The sequence below is a fragment of the Sphaerodactylus townsendi genome, linkage group LG10 (genome assembly GCF_021028975.2).
Source record: "Sphaerodactylus townsendi isolate TG3544 linkage group LG10, MPM_Stown_v2.3, whole genome shotgun sequence".
NCBI lineage: Eukaryota > Metazoa > Chordata > Lepidosauria > Squamata > Sphaerodactylidae > Sphaerodactylus > Sphaerodactylus townsendi.
Genome location: NC_059434.1, coordinates 53,705,597 through 53,720,530, shown reverse-complemented (window position 1 = coordinate 53,720,530; position 14,934 = coordinate 53,705,597). Strand labels below are relative to the sequence as shown.

Below are 14,934 nucleotides of genomic sequence, written 5' to 3'. Positions count from 1 at the left end.
GTTTACAAAAACTTTTCAGTGGCAGCATCTCATACAGTGCATTGCAGTATTCTAATCTAGACATAATCTAATATAAAGGAAGTCCTTTTTTTCATTTTGAGGAGCTTAAATGAATTACTAGCAGTCATTTCTTTTCTTCCAGGGATTGTCTTTATTAAGGTAGTAATTATGATGAAGTTGGAGAAGTTGCTTGGTATGTTTCCATATACTATTCCAGGACGTACTGTTTTCCATTCCTGTCTGTCATGTGGACTGAGTATTATAAACTGTGTCACAGATACTTTGACCATGTTTTCACTACCACCTAACAACTATAGCTTGATTCATGTATGCTTAATCACCTGTATGTTCATATGTTGCAAACAGCACTTTCAAATACTTGAAAAAGTCTACTTTTTCAAATATTCAAAATCAGATTGTGAAAAATTTGAACAATCACATTTTCACCATTTTGATTCCTTGCCCATTTTCTTTGAAAGACGTTGACAAATCAATTCACTAAAAAGAGATCTTTTGTACTGTTGGTGCGTTAATTGTATGTGAATTGGGGCAAGCTTCAAGTCTTGTTTCTCTACTCCAGTCTTGCCTATTGGCCTAGATGATTTAATACAGTAATAGTGAATCTTTTGAGCTTTACATGTCAAAAATTTGAAAAATGCTTGACTCAACAGGAGTGTTACATGCACAAATAACCGCCCCCAAACAAAATAGAATCAATTCTTTACATATTCACATCACTATCACTCATAATTCTCAAGAAAACAGGTTGCATGCTGATACAGATGGTGAGAATCCATTTTAAGCTCTTGGTGTTAAGTGTTACATATTTCTTGTATTTCCATCAGTTTCTTTGGTAACTCAAACAGTAATAATAGTTGTTACTGGGTGTTGGTGAACATTGGTGTGTCATCCAAAACATTGTGGCATATCACCTTTGACATGAGTGTCATAGATTTGCTATCACTGATTTATGGACATCCTATAGGGTGAGGGGTGAATGGGCTAATAGAGGCAGTGCAAGGCTTCATCAGCACATTTGCCCCCTCACTGGCATAAGAGGCACCCCCACCACTGGAGAGGGCAAAGGCACCAGTGACCTAGCACCCCTCAGCTCCATGGTGGCAAAACTTTCAAGTGTGTGCTGCCACAAAGTCCAAACTAATGCCAGAGCAGGAAAGTGGGCCAGGACAATCTCGGCATTGTGACTCTGTATTCAGATTATTTCTTTATTATGAAACAGCATCAGGAAAAAGCATTTAGACTTCTATTGCCTGAACTGAAGTTTACACACCAAAGCACACTTCATTATATCCCCTCATCACCCCATCTCCATCACACAGTGCCACCTCTGAACCCTGACTCCCAGGGGAGTTTGGCACCCCTCCAGTACCTGAGCGAGCATTGCCTTCAGTTAGGTCAAAATAACCCACAATCCTCAGCACTGAATAGAGTAACAGCTAGCACGTGTCTAACTTGATAAAACATTGCAGGAATAAAATGAAACTATATCAACTCAGCATTCTCACTGAAATGTATTGATGACATCAGGAGGGAGGAGATATTTCCCTATATAAAACTGAGAGGCTTTTTGGTCTTTAGCATTCCCATTGTTAAGAGCTGTTTGCCTCATAACAACTCTGAGTTAGTCAAAGTGTGGTGCTGCTATCAATCTGAGGACTGTATGAAAGCAAAAATATATAGGCTGGAGAGAACTGGATTATTGAAAGGCCAAGCTGAATAGCCATATAAACCAGGGAGGAATATCTTCCAGTGAGGGAAGGATTCTTTATATACTAGTTGGTCTGGGATATGGGGTTTTGCTTTGAGTTTTCTCAGTTGGCTAAACTGAACTGTAACTATGAAATGAAACTGGGCACATACCTAAAAACAAAGACTGCTTCTCTGCCAAAGATCGCTGTTGCAAATATATATTTTTGCTGCCTTATCTGTTCATTTATCCAAGTTATTCATCTCCCATTCTCATCTCCTATCTTGTTAAAATAAACGTTTTAATCTGTTTAAATTTTACTTCTCTGCCTCAGTATGATTATTTTGGTGTACTTTATTAAAGGGATTTGCCACAGAAGTTTTTAAAATAATGTGAATCCTTTACCTTCTTGAAGTGTAACAGGGCTGAGGGAAAGTGCTTCTTGTCACCAAATACTACTATTTCTGAAGCAGGGCTGAGGTAAAGTGCTTCTTGTCACCAAATGCTACCATTTCTGAAGCAGCTGAGTCCCTGAGGTGAAAAAAGTGAGGAAAATCTGACAAGCCTGGTCAGTGGTTGGTTTCCCAGCCTTGGTGATATCGGAAGGTGTGTGGGTGGCAGGGGGTGGGGGAGGCATCTCAGCATCACATCAAAGAATATTCTAGTTTCACCTAGTAAAAATGTTGTGAGACTTATGTTTGGGCCACTTATCTCTTAGTAAGTCATGAATAGATATTTTAATCTGATCCTGAATACCCTTTCTGACAGGGTTGCTGAGGATCAGCTATTTAAACTGTGGGGGAAAATGGTTTGAAGTATAATAAATCTTTTTATAAGCATATCAACGCTGGCACTATTTTTATAACAATGTTCCTTTTCTTAAAACAACTGCAATTTTATTTACATGCTTTACAAGTAGGAGGAAAAACCAACAAAAATGACTTGTTCAAAGTTTTCTGAGCTTGTAAAGATATAATTATTGTATCCTAATAAGTATAACAGACGACATTTCTTTCCCCTTTCTCACTGTTTGATCTGAACTGCACATTTCTGATCTTCTTGTCAAAGACAGAGCTGTTTGTATGGGAATATTCTGAACTTTGATGAAAGTTTTATGACACTTCCAACAAAACATGCTGCTCATTAAAGTTTCATATGGAGAGAGCTCTATCTTCATTGTTTTTTGAATCTCAAATAACACATAATTGTTATCAATGAGCACTTGATGCAATACCTGTTCCCAGAAATGTTATGTCTGCTGTTGGGAATTTGCTCTCTCAGATGTCTTAGTGGGCTGGCTTTCTTCAGTACTTTGGTCACACTGGTAGCCCATAAAGTCAAATAATAATTAATATAGTATGGACTTATAACGTTTTGCAAAGCTTTTAAAAAGGAGAAAAATTAGTTAGTTTTTAAATCTTATTCTTTCCTCTCTGACACTCTCTCTGCCCTGAGCAACACTAGGGAGATCCATGTCCCATTAGCTTAGCTTATACATATTTCATGACACAGAACAAAGTACATTTGTTTTAAAGAAGGCAAAGAATAGTGTAGATCTCTGTAGTCCATATGAATATAAATTGTATGGCTACTTTGCACAATTTCACCTTAATGAGCTTTAATGGTTGTAGCCTTCTGGCAAATGATAGATAGATAGATGGATAGATAGATAGATAGATAGATAGATAGATAGATAGATAGATAGATAGATAGATAGATAGATAGATAGATAGATAGATAGATAGATAGATAGATAGATAGATAGATAGATAGATAGATAGATAGATAGATAGATAGATAGAAAGAAAGAAAGAAAGAAAGAAAGAAATATTTTCACCATAATTTCCTGTTATAGTGACATTGGTATTTCATTAGATTAGTAAACTTTGCCACCCATGTTCAGTTCAAGCATACAACAGGGAATTCACTTCTTCATTCATTACCACATGTGTGAAAGCACTGCTGTTTTAACTCAGTTTAAGTCAGGCTGAAACTCAGTTGTAGGTCTTGATCCACTGACTGAAAATCAGTGTTTTAGTTGTATTTCCAGCAGAACCATATGATCAGTGGCACATAGGGTTACAAACTCTGGGGTGGAAAATTCCTGGAGATTTTGGGCAGAAGCATGGGGAGGGTGGAGTTTAAACATGAGAGGGACATCATCAGGGTATAATGCCATAAAGTCTACCCTCTAAAGCAATCATTTTCTTCAGGGGAGCTGATCTATGTAGTCTGAAGATCAGTTGCAATTATGGGCGATCTCCAGGTGCCCACTGGGGTTCTGCAAGTGTAGGACCCACCAAGATTAATTTAGTCACCAGCAAACTATTGTGGATTTATGAACACTTGAAAAACTCTCCACTGGCTATGTGGTTTTGGATGGAATTCAGGGCTCAGCTGCAGTGTTCAAATGTAGGTTATAGTTTTACATTTAAAGTATACATTAACACCCAAAGGGAGAGCCCAGAATATCACAAAAATCTAGACTTTAAAACTACTTAATTGCACTGTTGCTCTTCATTTTTTCTCAGTCTAAAGCAGGAAAAAAGGAGAATTGAGCCTCCTATGGGTCACTATCTTGTCTGGTAGCCTGTGTTTAGCTAAATGGAACACAAAATTGTGTTGGCCTGCTAGACAACAACTGCACAGGCAATTTGATATTGCCAAAGGCTCCTTCTATTGAATAAGCATGACGTTACTGAAACTGATGCTATATAAATAGGATTAGTCTGGATCCTGAGACTTTTCTGATTTTCCAACTTCAGCATTGTGATAAATATCAGAACAACTGTTTTGCTAGAAAGATATATCTGAGTAAGTTCAGCTTTTGATATTGTGTTGACAGGTGACTTTGCATGAATATTGTATTTATTTATTATCATTTTAAGTTCATTGGTGCATCAAGAACTGCAAAGCTGTCAAATGTTTGTGGCAGTGGTAGCTTTCCTTTCACCACTGTCTTAGAATCAACGAGTAGAACAGAAATTGATTAAAGTTGTCCTAAGCTTTAGACCCCTTGCAGTTCTTGATATCTTGTGTTTGCCGAATACATCAGAATAGTGTTCTCTGCTAATACTTTTATGCAATTAGATCAGGTTAGCAAGTAAATTGTTTAAGTATGTGACGATGGCACCTCCATAGCACAGAAAGGTCAAATTCTTGCTTTAAATGTTGTGTTCAGATATGAAAATTGAAGAATAAAATACATGCACATTTTGTCAATTGTGAAAGTAAAAATGCATAAAAAATCAGTGTATGTCTCTTTACAGTTTTACAGGGTGTGGTCCAATCCATTCTTGGTTGTTATCCCTAGCACCTAAAAATCTTATGCAACACATTTACATGTTCCTAATTAAACATGGATTATGATGGAAGATATTGCTCCAGATTTCTGCTGACATGCATGTCTAGATATCAGTGGTTATCTTCTTGTCATTTAATTCCATATTTCTTTATACATAGTGATTACTGTTGCATATGAACTAGCAGGCATTTTGATGTATAATGAAGATGGTAGAAAAGATATAACAGTGCCAAAACTTGTAGAACTATAAAATCATAAGCTCATTATATTATCAATGTTATCTCTATGTACAACTACCTTGCAGCACAATCCAGAGCTTTTGGTGACCAGGGCTGGCACTGCTACAGTGCCAGCTCAGGGGTATAGAGGGGTATAGCCAGGTTCTAAAGTTAGGGAGAGAAAGCACATAGAAAAGGTGCCATGACTCATGCCAAGTGGTAGCATGGGCCAGAGCCTGGGGGAAAAGAGCCAGACCCCGGGGGGGGGGCAAGGCTTGGGCTGGTAGTGGAAGGGATTTTAAAAAGGCACCACATTTCAAAAATGTGCCCCCATTAGTCCCATTAACTGTGCCACTGGCCACCCCACCTCCTCAAGAGGGCTTTTTGGCAGTGCAGGAGGCAGGATTCACAGCAAAACCTCTCCATTTTCAAATAACCATCCATTGGACGCAGTGGACTTATGCCATCCAAAAGGATGGTGTAACTTCAATCCCTAGGCCACTTCATATCTGGAGGCAAAATTAGGATGGAAGCCAACTAACATCAGATCCACCGCCATCTCCATCTCTGAATGATCCCACTATGCTGGTGGAGCCAGTGGTGGCATGCTGGCACTGATACAGCACTCTGCCCATGTCTGGGTGTTTGGGCAGGCTGCAGCAGTCACCCACCACTGGATTTGCCCTCTGCGAGGTAAGTGCCCCAGGGAGCCTGTACTGCCTCATCAAGTTCCTTCAGCACCCTTCCCCCCGGGTTGTTGTTGTTGGAAATGGATCCAGTTCCTTCAGCTTGGAAAGCAACATAGATATGTTGGTGCCATATGACTGTGTGTTAATAAAGTCATAAAAAGAAGGAGATACACAGTATCACAGGTCTGGAAATAATAACGGAATACAAGAAGGGATCTATATAATTCAAAAATTATGAACATTACTATAGAATGTGATTGAAATTACAGAACATTATTATTGCTATTAGTGCAAAAGTACAAGGTTATGCCATATGTCCACAAATCACAGCCATTTTGCATAACAAAATAGTCAGAAATAATTTACTACAAGTTTCCAATTTATCCCAGTGCTCTAAAAGGAAAGCTGATTATGCTACTATTTTAACAATCTGGAGAACATAGCAGTGCTTTAATACTAGTAGTTTGTTTCATTGTTGATGTTTAGACGTTTGTCCTAGTCAGGAGACTGTAGTCTCTTGCAGGGCAGAACAGAGAACTGTAAGAAGGACAGAATAAAACTTTGTATTAAAGGTTTCTGCCTGCCTGCACCACCGAAACACAACAAGCCATTACTTGTGATGAAGGATGTACCTATCATTCTGCGCAATGGGTTTGCTTATGCCTAAAGTCTTCCATCAGTGGAAGTACAATCTTCTAGGATGAGAAAAATAATTTCATATTTCTGATTTTCCAGTTTGAGGCATCTACAAGTGATAGTGTAATGTGGCTCTCTTAAAAATGGCAGCCAGCTCTGAGGTCAGTTGCTACAATGCAATAAGCAGCAATGAGGTCCTCCTCAATCTTTCAGTTTGCTTCACAGTGCTAAAGAATGGAAAGCTCCTTTTCATGTAGGTAGATTGGGGCTGCATAATTTCAGAAATGCATTTTAAAATCAATGAACTGATAAAGCTGTAATTTGGGTGACTTCTCAAAACCTCAACAGGTATTCACAAGAACTTTATTCAAGTAGGAAATCTCTTCCAAAATCTCTCTAAAGGAGAAACAGGTGTCACCAGTTCCTCATTGTCTAGAGAAAAGTGCCTTAGGCTCATTCCGCACACGCAGAATAATGCACTTTCAAGCTGCTTTCAGGGCTCTTTGAAGCTGTGCGGAATGGCAAAAACAGTTGTGAAAGCAGCTTGAAAGTGCATTATTTTGCGTGTGCGGAATGAGCCTCACTGTCTACTAAAAAGAGAGTACAACCTACCTGTGTAATAGGGTTTATAGTTTGTTAAAATGCTTGATGATCCAATATCATTATCTTCAAATTAAGACATCTGATGTGATATAAAATAGCACCCATTCATGGCACTCATTTATCTAGCAAGTCAACTCAAAGCCAGATTACAAAAAAAAAAAAAAAATCAGCAGTACATTTTATCAAAAAGGTGTTCAAGCAATCAATAAATCTGCTTCTCACAGTGCCTCTTCCACAGCTTTCAGCTCCATTTAAGAAGCCTTCCCACTCCATTCTGAGTCACTGTGAGATTTTCTCCTTTGCTGTTGAAATGAGTGGGAGAGTACTTTAGTTTGAATTAGACTGCTTGGACGAGTGTTGTTCATGGTGCCTTTTATGCATAACACCTGCAAGGCATTTTCATTCTCATTAGTGTGACAATATTTTAGTAACCTTCAGTAGTTTACTCAATAAGGTGGGAGGCCAAAAGTATTCACCAAGCTGATCATATTTGTCTGCTGCTTTTATCACTATTCTGATCTACTAGGAAGTAATAGACTGGAGACCCAGCTTCTGATGCTTGATAGAAAAAGAGATTTATGATATCCTCTTCTACCTTTATTTTTGGTTGATATCAAAAACTGTACAAAGATGCCAGTGTATGAAGAAATATCTTGGTTTAATTAGCGGATCTGACATCCACCTGTGTTGTTTGATCTTAAACATTTTTATATGAAGAAATAAACATGACCTTTGACATATTCTCACGGTGATACATTTCAAGACAAATGGAGTAACTACACTCCAGTTTTCCGAAGGCAAGAGAAAAATACAGAACATGCAAAACAAAGCTTCTCTCCAAGCCATTTTGAGGATACCAAAAATCCTGCCTGAAACAGCATCCAAGTAGCTTACCTTACTTGCATAGTATGAGCAGGTAAGAAAGTGTCCATGGCTAAAATCTCAAGGAACAGAAAGCAATGCTGGCTAAAATGGCTGGTTTTGCCTCCTGCCCATTATTAGGGCAGCAAGAGGTCCCTGGCCCAGGCCTATTTTCAGTTTGCTCCATTCCTCATGGGATGGGACAAAAACTCTTCCTAGTCCTGTTAGGATGAGGAACAGCATTATCAGATGTTTAGACCCCCTGGAAATAGGCCACCGCTGAGAGCCCTTCAAGGATTGGGGGATATAAGAAAATAAATAAATAAATAATAGTAATAATAGTAATAATAGTAATAGTAATTATAGTAATAATAATGATAATGTGACAAAACAACTGGAAAAATATTTACATTGCAGGAGTAATGCAATGGAATCTAAGATGTGTTTTCAAGCCCTAGACAGAAAATTGATACAAGATTATTAGTTTGATATCTCAAGGTAAAATATCATTCTCATGAGTGCCATAGAGACTTCTGAAATCACAGAATCAATCTTCTGTTCAACAGGGAAGAGTTTGAGAATACTAGCTTCACTATACACCTTCAGCCTGTGTGTGTGTGACACTGAAAAGAAATGGCAATTTAGAAGCAGGATGTTTTTCACAATGACCCAAAGTCTTTCTGTAGCATCAAATTGAAAAAAAGAGCAGATTCTGCCATTTCTCTTTCTCTTCTTATTTTTCTATATTTTTAGTGCAAACAAATCATCAGTTAATTTCTTTGCTTATAATTTAAATTTAATATTCATTATTATGCCGAAAACATTCTGAAAGGAATGGCATGCTGGTACTTCACTTGCAATTTTAGCTTTGTTTTCTTAGTCTACATTTTGCCTTTTTCGCAATTCTTATGCATTTTTATGGGCAAGTCCAGTGAGCTCAAATCTATATCTATAAATGTGAAATACCGCTGACTCACTGACTGACTCATCAAAAGAACTAAAAAACCACCAAACCTACAAAGTTGAAATTTGGCACACCGGTTCATTATGTGATTTAGGTGCTCACTAAGTAAGGATTTTTCAAAATATTCAGTTTTACTCAAGTTATTACACATTTACTGTTTTAACTGCTCATCTCTGGCCATCTGCACGAACATTCTAAGGGCAAACCAGCCCCTCAGTCCACAGACATGCCGCACCAGCATTCATAAGGGTGACAGTTAAATTACCACCTTAGCTTCAATTCAAACATGGGCTTCTAAAAAAAAGCAAAGTATTTTTTGCTTAGAAATTGTCTACCTCTAAAAGTTCCGCATAAAACAGGCTGTGAAAAGGTATTCCTCCACCCACCCTCACATTAACAACACCGCTACAGCCAAATACAATCAAAACAGATTACAAACCACACTATCACCTTGGACTACTAAACATTTGTTGGGTTTTGCATATGGACATCAGATTGATTACTGTGCAGACAAGTTTACTGCTCTTGGCCTCCGATCACCCTGTGCTTGGTGTCGTGCTCTGAAGTGGCGGGATGAGTCCCCAGGAATGTGCTGCAGTGGTGGTACAATCCAGCTCCCTGCCCTTCAACCCTACCCTGAACCTCTTCACAGCTTTCTCACTCATTAGCATCCAATGGCAGAACACTTCCTTTCTGCATCCTAAAAATACAATGGCTGCTTCCACATGATGTCTTTTGGAGCCCACCAGGTAAAAGAGAGCAATAACACATTGCATTAGAAAAAGACAGCTACAGGAAACTGCTGCAAAATAATGCAAAAACAAATCCATCAGTCCACAGACAGGCTGTGAGGAAATATGCAGCATGTCACCCCAAAGTTCACAAACAGGCTGTAAAGAAGTATGTTGAATGTCACCCCGAAATTCATAGAGAGCCTGTGATGAAGTATGCGTAGTGAAGCACGGGTACCCTGCTAGTTATTTATAAAACTATTTATACAAACCATGTAAAGCATAGTTGTTAGAAGGTCAAATTAGGATCCCGGACACCTTGATTCAAATCTCCATTCAGCAATGATGCTCACTGGGTGGCCCACTTCCAGCCCAATTAAGCCCATCCCATGGAACCATATCAAAATTAAAATGGGGGAAAGAGTTGTGATGTACTGCCAGATCTGTCTATGGTTTCCTACCTGCCAATATTCTGCTATAGTTCTGCAATAAAGAATATCATGTTCCAGTTCTGAGTTCTTCGTTTGAGACTATGAGCACAGGGCATGACACCTATGATGGGAACTGCAGCTTGCATTGTGCACCAACCCCCCTTCTTTCTCTAATGAGAAAACAGAGCCTTCAGGAAAAACAGAGGGAAACTCTGTTTTCGGGGGATGGATTTTTAAAACGTACAGGCACTACCCCTTTCTCTCAATCAGTCACACTGGTACTTGGTGAAGTTTAAAACAAAACTAAAGTTTATTTACAGACTGGTTTAGCTTCTCAGATGGAACAGAGAGGTTTCAAAAGCATTTTAGGTTTCACAGGTAGATGTTTCTTTCTTAGATGTTACAGCAGTTTTCAGAACAGACTTATTCACCCACAGGTGCCTCTTTCCCTACCACAGGGAAAACTTTCCATGCGCAGTCAAGCACACTCCTAGTTCACCCACCATTTATCACCAAAAGGGAATGGTCACTGACTTTAGGAGGGCTCCCACGTGAAGTTTCCCTGTTCCAGAGATCCAGACTATCTAGCCTATAACAAACACTGTTCTTCCCTGACGGTCTGAGATTAAAGCTGTGGTTCTCAACCTTGCTAATGCAGTGGCCCTTTAATACAGTTCCTCATGTTGTGGTGACCCCCAACCCTAACATTTATCCATTTTACAGATGGAGAACACTGATGCAGAGAGTCTTAGGTGACCCCTGTGAAAGGGTTGTTCATCCCCCAAAGGGGTCATGACCTCCAGGTTAAGAACCACTGGATTAGAGGAATCTGGCCACCTAGCCTTCCTCTCCCTGTCTCTCACTGGCTTCACTGCCATTAGACACAATCTCCAGACTGAAGGAACCGTGAGCTGACACGATCTGTGTCTGACTTCTGAATCTGCGTGTCTCTCCACTCAGACTCAGTTCCCACCAAGTAACACTCACAGGCTTGTTCCTGCTTTTATAGCAGACAGCACACCCTATCTATGGCTACCAGCTAAAGCATTACAGCCCAGCCAATCAGGTTGCACTCTAGCTGTTACTGTGGTGTTTTGCTCTGGCTAACTGCACCTTCGCACATTAACCCCATAAGAGCCTAATCCGTCACACATTGCATAGCCAAAACAGAGCTTCTTGGAATGTATATTAATCTTTTTAAAAATTATTATTACCTTCCCACTTGCATGCCGTTTCCTGCTTTTTGAAGAGGTAACTATCTTTATGGATGAAATTAGCTTAACAGATGTCATTTTATATTAAACTATTCATTTTAGCTTTCCTAGAAGGAGTGCAATTTGGGAAAATATAATTAAATATAGTAAATGAAAAAAAAATATTATTCACTCCATTGCAATTTACAGTGCACTTTTGGTCCACTTCCCAGATGTAGCAGTGAATTGTAATGAAGGTTAAATTACACAGCATACTCGGTGCCCCAGAAATATATGTATTCTTTCAGCCATTGACAAATCTCTTTATATTCCTTGAGAAATTATGACTTTGTGGTGGAAGGAAAAGAAGTTTATACAGAATAGAACAGAATATGTGGCGGTAGGGGAGTAACAATACAAGGGAAAGCCAACATCAGACCTGCACACAGAAAAAGATTAAATGTTCTAAATGCCATGCAGGCTACCTTCTTAAAGTCACAGATTACTTTACTAGATACCTTCAGCCTGAAATACACTCTGGGAATCATTCAGAAATCAAGAACAGCGACATGCAAGTGTAATGAATGCAAAGTGCAGCTTTCCTTCCATTTCCTTCCTCCTCTCTTGCTGTAATGCTAGGTTAGTAATTTTCAGTGATGGCTGACTACGGTGCCACAGTAAACCTCCATACAGAAAACAATATGCACTCAGTTAGCCATCTGAATGCTATGGCTCAGAAATGAAATCATGCAAAATGGCACAGTTTAATGTGGAAGGAATTTATAAAAAGGAGCACTATATCTCCAACTTCTGCTTTCATTATGCTTCCAACACAAATGCTCCAAGTAAAAGGCTCAACAAAAGAACCGGGCTTCATTAGAAGGCTGGTAAAAACGGAGGGTAGCAAAAGACTGTAGTTATCATCTGGGCTTTAGCAGTTTGAGGCTGCAGGGTGCAACATTCCCAGTGCTACTTTGTTTCTCTTCCACCCACTTTTATGTGCTGAACAGCATAACATACTGCTGCTGTAGCAGCTACTGCATCCTGGGGAAATAGTGGCTGTTTTCTGTATCATTGAAAGATTGTGTTGAATGGTCAGAACCAGAGAACAATGCCAGCATAATGCTACTAATAAGTCATTGGGGTGGGGTGGGGTGGGGTGGGGTGCAGTGAGGTGGGGTACATAATGGAAAATCAGTATATCCATTTAAGCTGAAATAAAATTGAGCAACTAGTTCCCACATAGATTCTTGACATGGTAAGGAAATATCTACACTTTATGTGATTCAGAAGTCTGAAGAAACCCATCCTAAGCCTATGGTCATAATGTTGTGTTATGTTTACTATGCTACTGAAGAAATAAAATTGATTTTTCTTTTAAAAGTTTATTACAGGATAGAACTGTGTATATATCTGTGTTACAGATTGGTAAAGGCACTGGGAAATGAAGCTTGGGTCCTGTTCCACTCAGGGAGGGGAGAGGGGTAGACTCACAAGAACATAAGAAAACTGTTTTTGAACATGAAGGAAGTGTAGGTTGGGATGTGTAGAGTTGCTCTTATATGAGGAAAAGTTAGAATTTATGCTGAGGCCCACAGAAATCCTCCAAGTGTCTGTAGCAGTTTTTTAAAACCTTACAAGCAGAGGCTTCCAAGGAGCAAGTAGGGATGGGCCTTATGTGAAGAGGTTGCTCTGGTTACAGTATCAGGCAAAACAAGGGTCTTTGATCTCTGGATAGGAAACCAAAAGGAAGCTAGTAGCCAAACATGGTAGAACAAAAAACTGGTTTACAGCATGGCCAGAAAACGGAGTTTACCTGAGAACTCAGGCAAGGGAACAAAGGATATTCTAATCCATGCCAGGCAGGCAAAAGCACCTCCTGAGCCCAGGTCTGAAACAAAGCTTGCCTGGAATTGTGCTGTTAGCTGAGAAATATCTGGATCAGAATGTTTCTTATTTTCTGTTTTTTTTTCAATAAAATCTGCAGAAAACTCAGTGGTTTGAGTATCTGGAGGAAAGAACCCAGGTTTGTAAGACAGGTGTGGATTCCCCCCCCCCATTCCTCGTCTTGTGACAATATCCTACTTTCCCTGCCTTTGCTTCTTTCCATCCCCCTACCCCTCCTGTCAGTCACTTTCTCTCCAACTCTCCCAGTCTTTTTCTCTTTCCTATCACTCTTTGTTTCTTCATCCTTCCCCATGAAACTTGGTGGGAGGGGGAGTGGCTCACTCACCTGATCCTCTCTGCTGCTGTGCCTGTCTGAGTAACCTTGCCTGACCATTCCCCCAAACCCAGCTGCATGCCCCTCTGCTGCCCAACTGCCATGCTGGTGTTCTAGCACCAAACAGGGACATTGAGGGTGGGGAAGTCTCCTCAATCCTCGTTATCCATGCTCTGGGAAGTAATGGAGGTGTCCGGGGGTCGCTGCGGCGACGCGCCCCGGACTCGACCAGCCGGGGGGCGGGGCTCACCGCAGCTCGGCAGCTGAGCCTGGCGGCAGCCCGCCCCGGCTGGGAAGCCCCGGCAGGGAGCCGAAGCGGCCGGGCGAAACCGAGGCGGCGCAGCTGCCGCTCATCAGGCCACCGGTGCAGCTGCGGCGCGTTGCAGCAGCTGGGCGCGGCCGTGAAGCAGGGACCGCCCCAGAAGCCGGGAGGAAAGGATATAAGGGGGAGGCAGCCGGGAGAAGGGGGCTGGTCGTGACGGGGCGAGGTAGGGTGTTGCGGGAGCCCGGAGAGGGAAGTGCGTTCACGGGAGTCAGAGGGGCTGCAAGGCAGTGCCTGGACAGAGGGGAAGGAGAGCCGGGGAAGGAGTGGAGAGAGGCGGAGGCTGAAGAAGGAGAGAAGGGAGAGACCCAGACGGAGAAGGGAAAGGAAGAGGGAGAAGAGAGGGAGAACGGGGAAGCGGTGGAGGAGGGCAGCGAGGCGGAACGCAGGCAACGCTTGGGGACTGCCGCTGCCTCTCTGAGGTGCTGGCGCGAACGTCCAGCCCGGGCGCCAGCAGCCCCTTGGGGGTAGGACAATTGGGGGTAGGACAAGGGCCTGAAGGGAAGGGAGGGGCTCTTCCCCCCCTTCCGGCGTGACACCCTGTGGTTCAGGCAGCTGACATTTCTAAGACCCCCAAAGACCGGGGCTCGAGACGAGGAGACCAACACCTCGGAAAGGGACGGTGGGACGGCTTGTCAGCCTCAACCGCAGGAGGGGGAGGGGGATCGCCACAGGAGGTGTATTGGACTTGATTTCCTGTCCCCACCTCTACTGTGACAGCCTATCCAGATACCCCATTTCCCCCATTGTGCTACTAGCACCATCTGTCATGGCAGTGGGACAGCAGTGGGGAGGGGATCATTGGGGGATGCAGCAGAGGCTTAAAGTCCTTTTCATTCACCATTGAAGCAGTGTGAGGTAGGAAGGTCAGAGGTGAATTTGAGATGTAGAGATATGGTGGTATAAACTTCCTGTTTTCCCATAGCATTATTTCTGCAAAGGTTCAGGGGTAGGGTCAGCTCACTCATTCATTCCCTCTCTCTACTGTGCCTGGCTGTCCAACTCTTCCACATTCCACGTTTTGGCTTCTAAGCGACAAGCTTTACTTTTCTG

General features: G+C 41.4%; 1 long non-coding RNA gene across 1 annotated transcript; it reads left to right on the top strand.

The window, feature by feature from the left end:
• Positions 1–2,275: 2,275 nt before the first annotated feature.
• Positions 2,276–13,844, top strand: LOC125439997. Its single transcript, XR_007245615.1, has 3 exons — positions 2,276–2,287; positions 9,847–9,849; positions 13,749–13,844. It is a non-coding gene; the product is annotated as an uncharacterized LOC125439997 (long non-coding RNA).
• Positions 13,845–14,934: the final 1,090 nt, after the last annotated feature.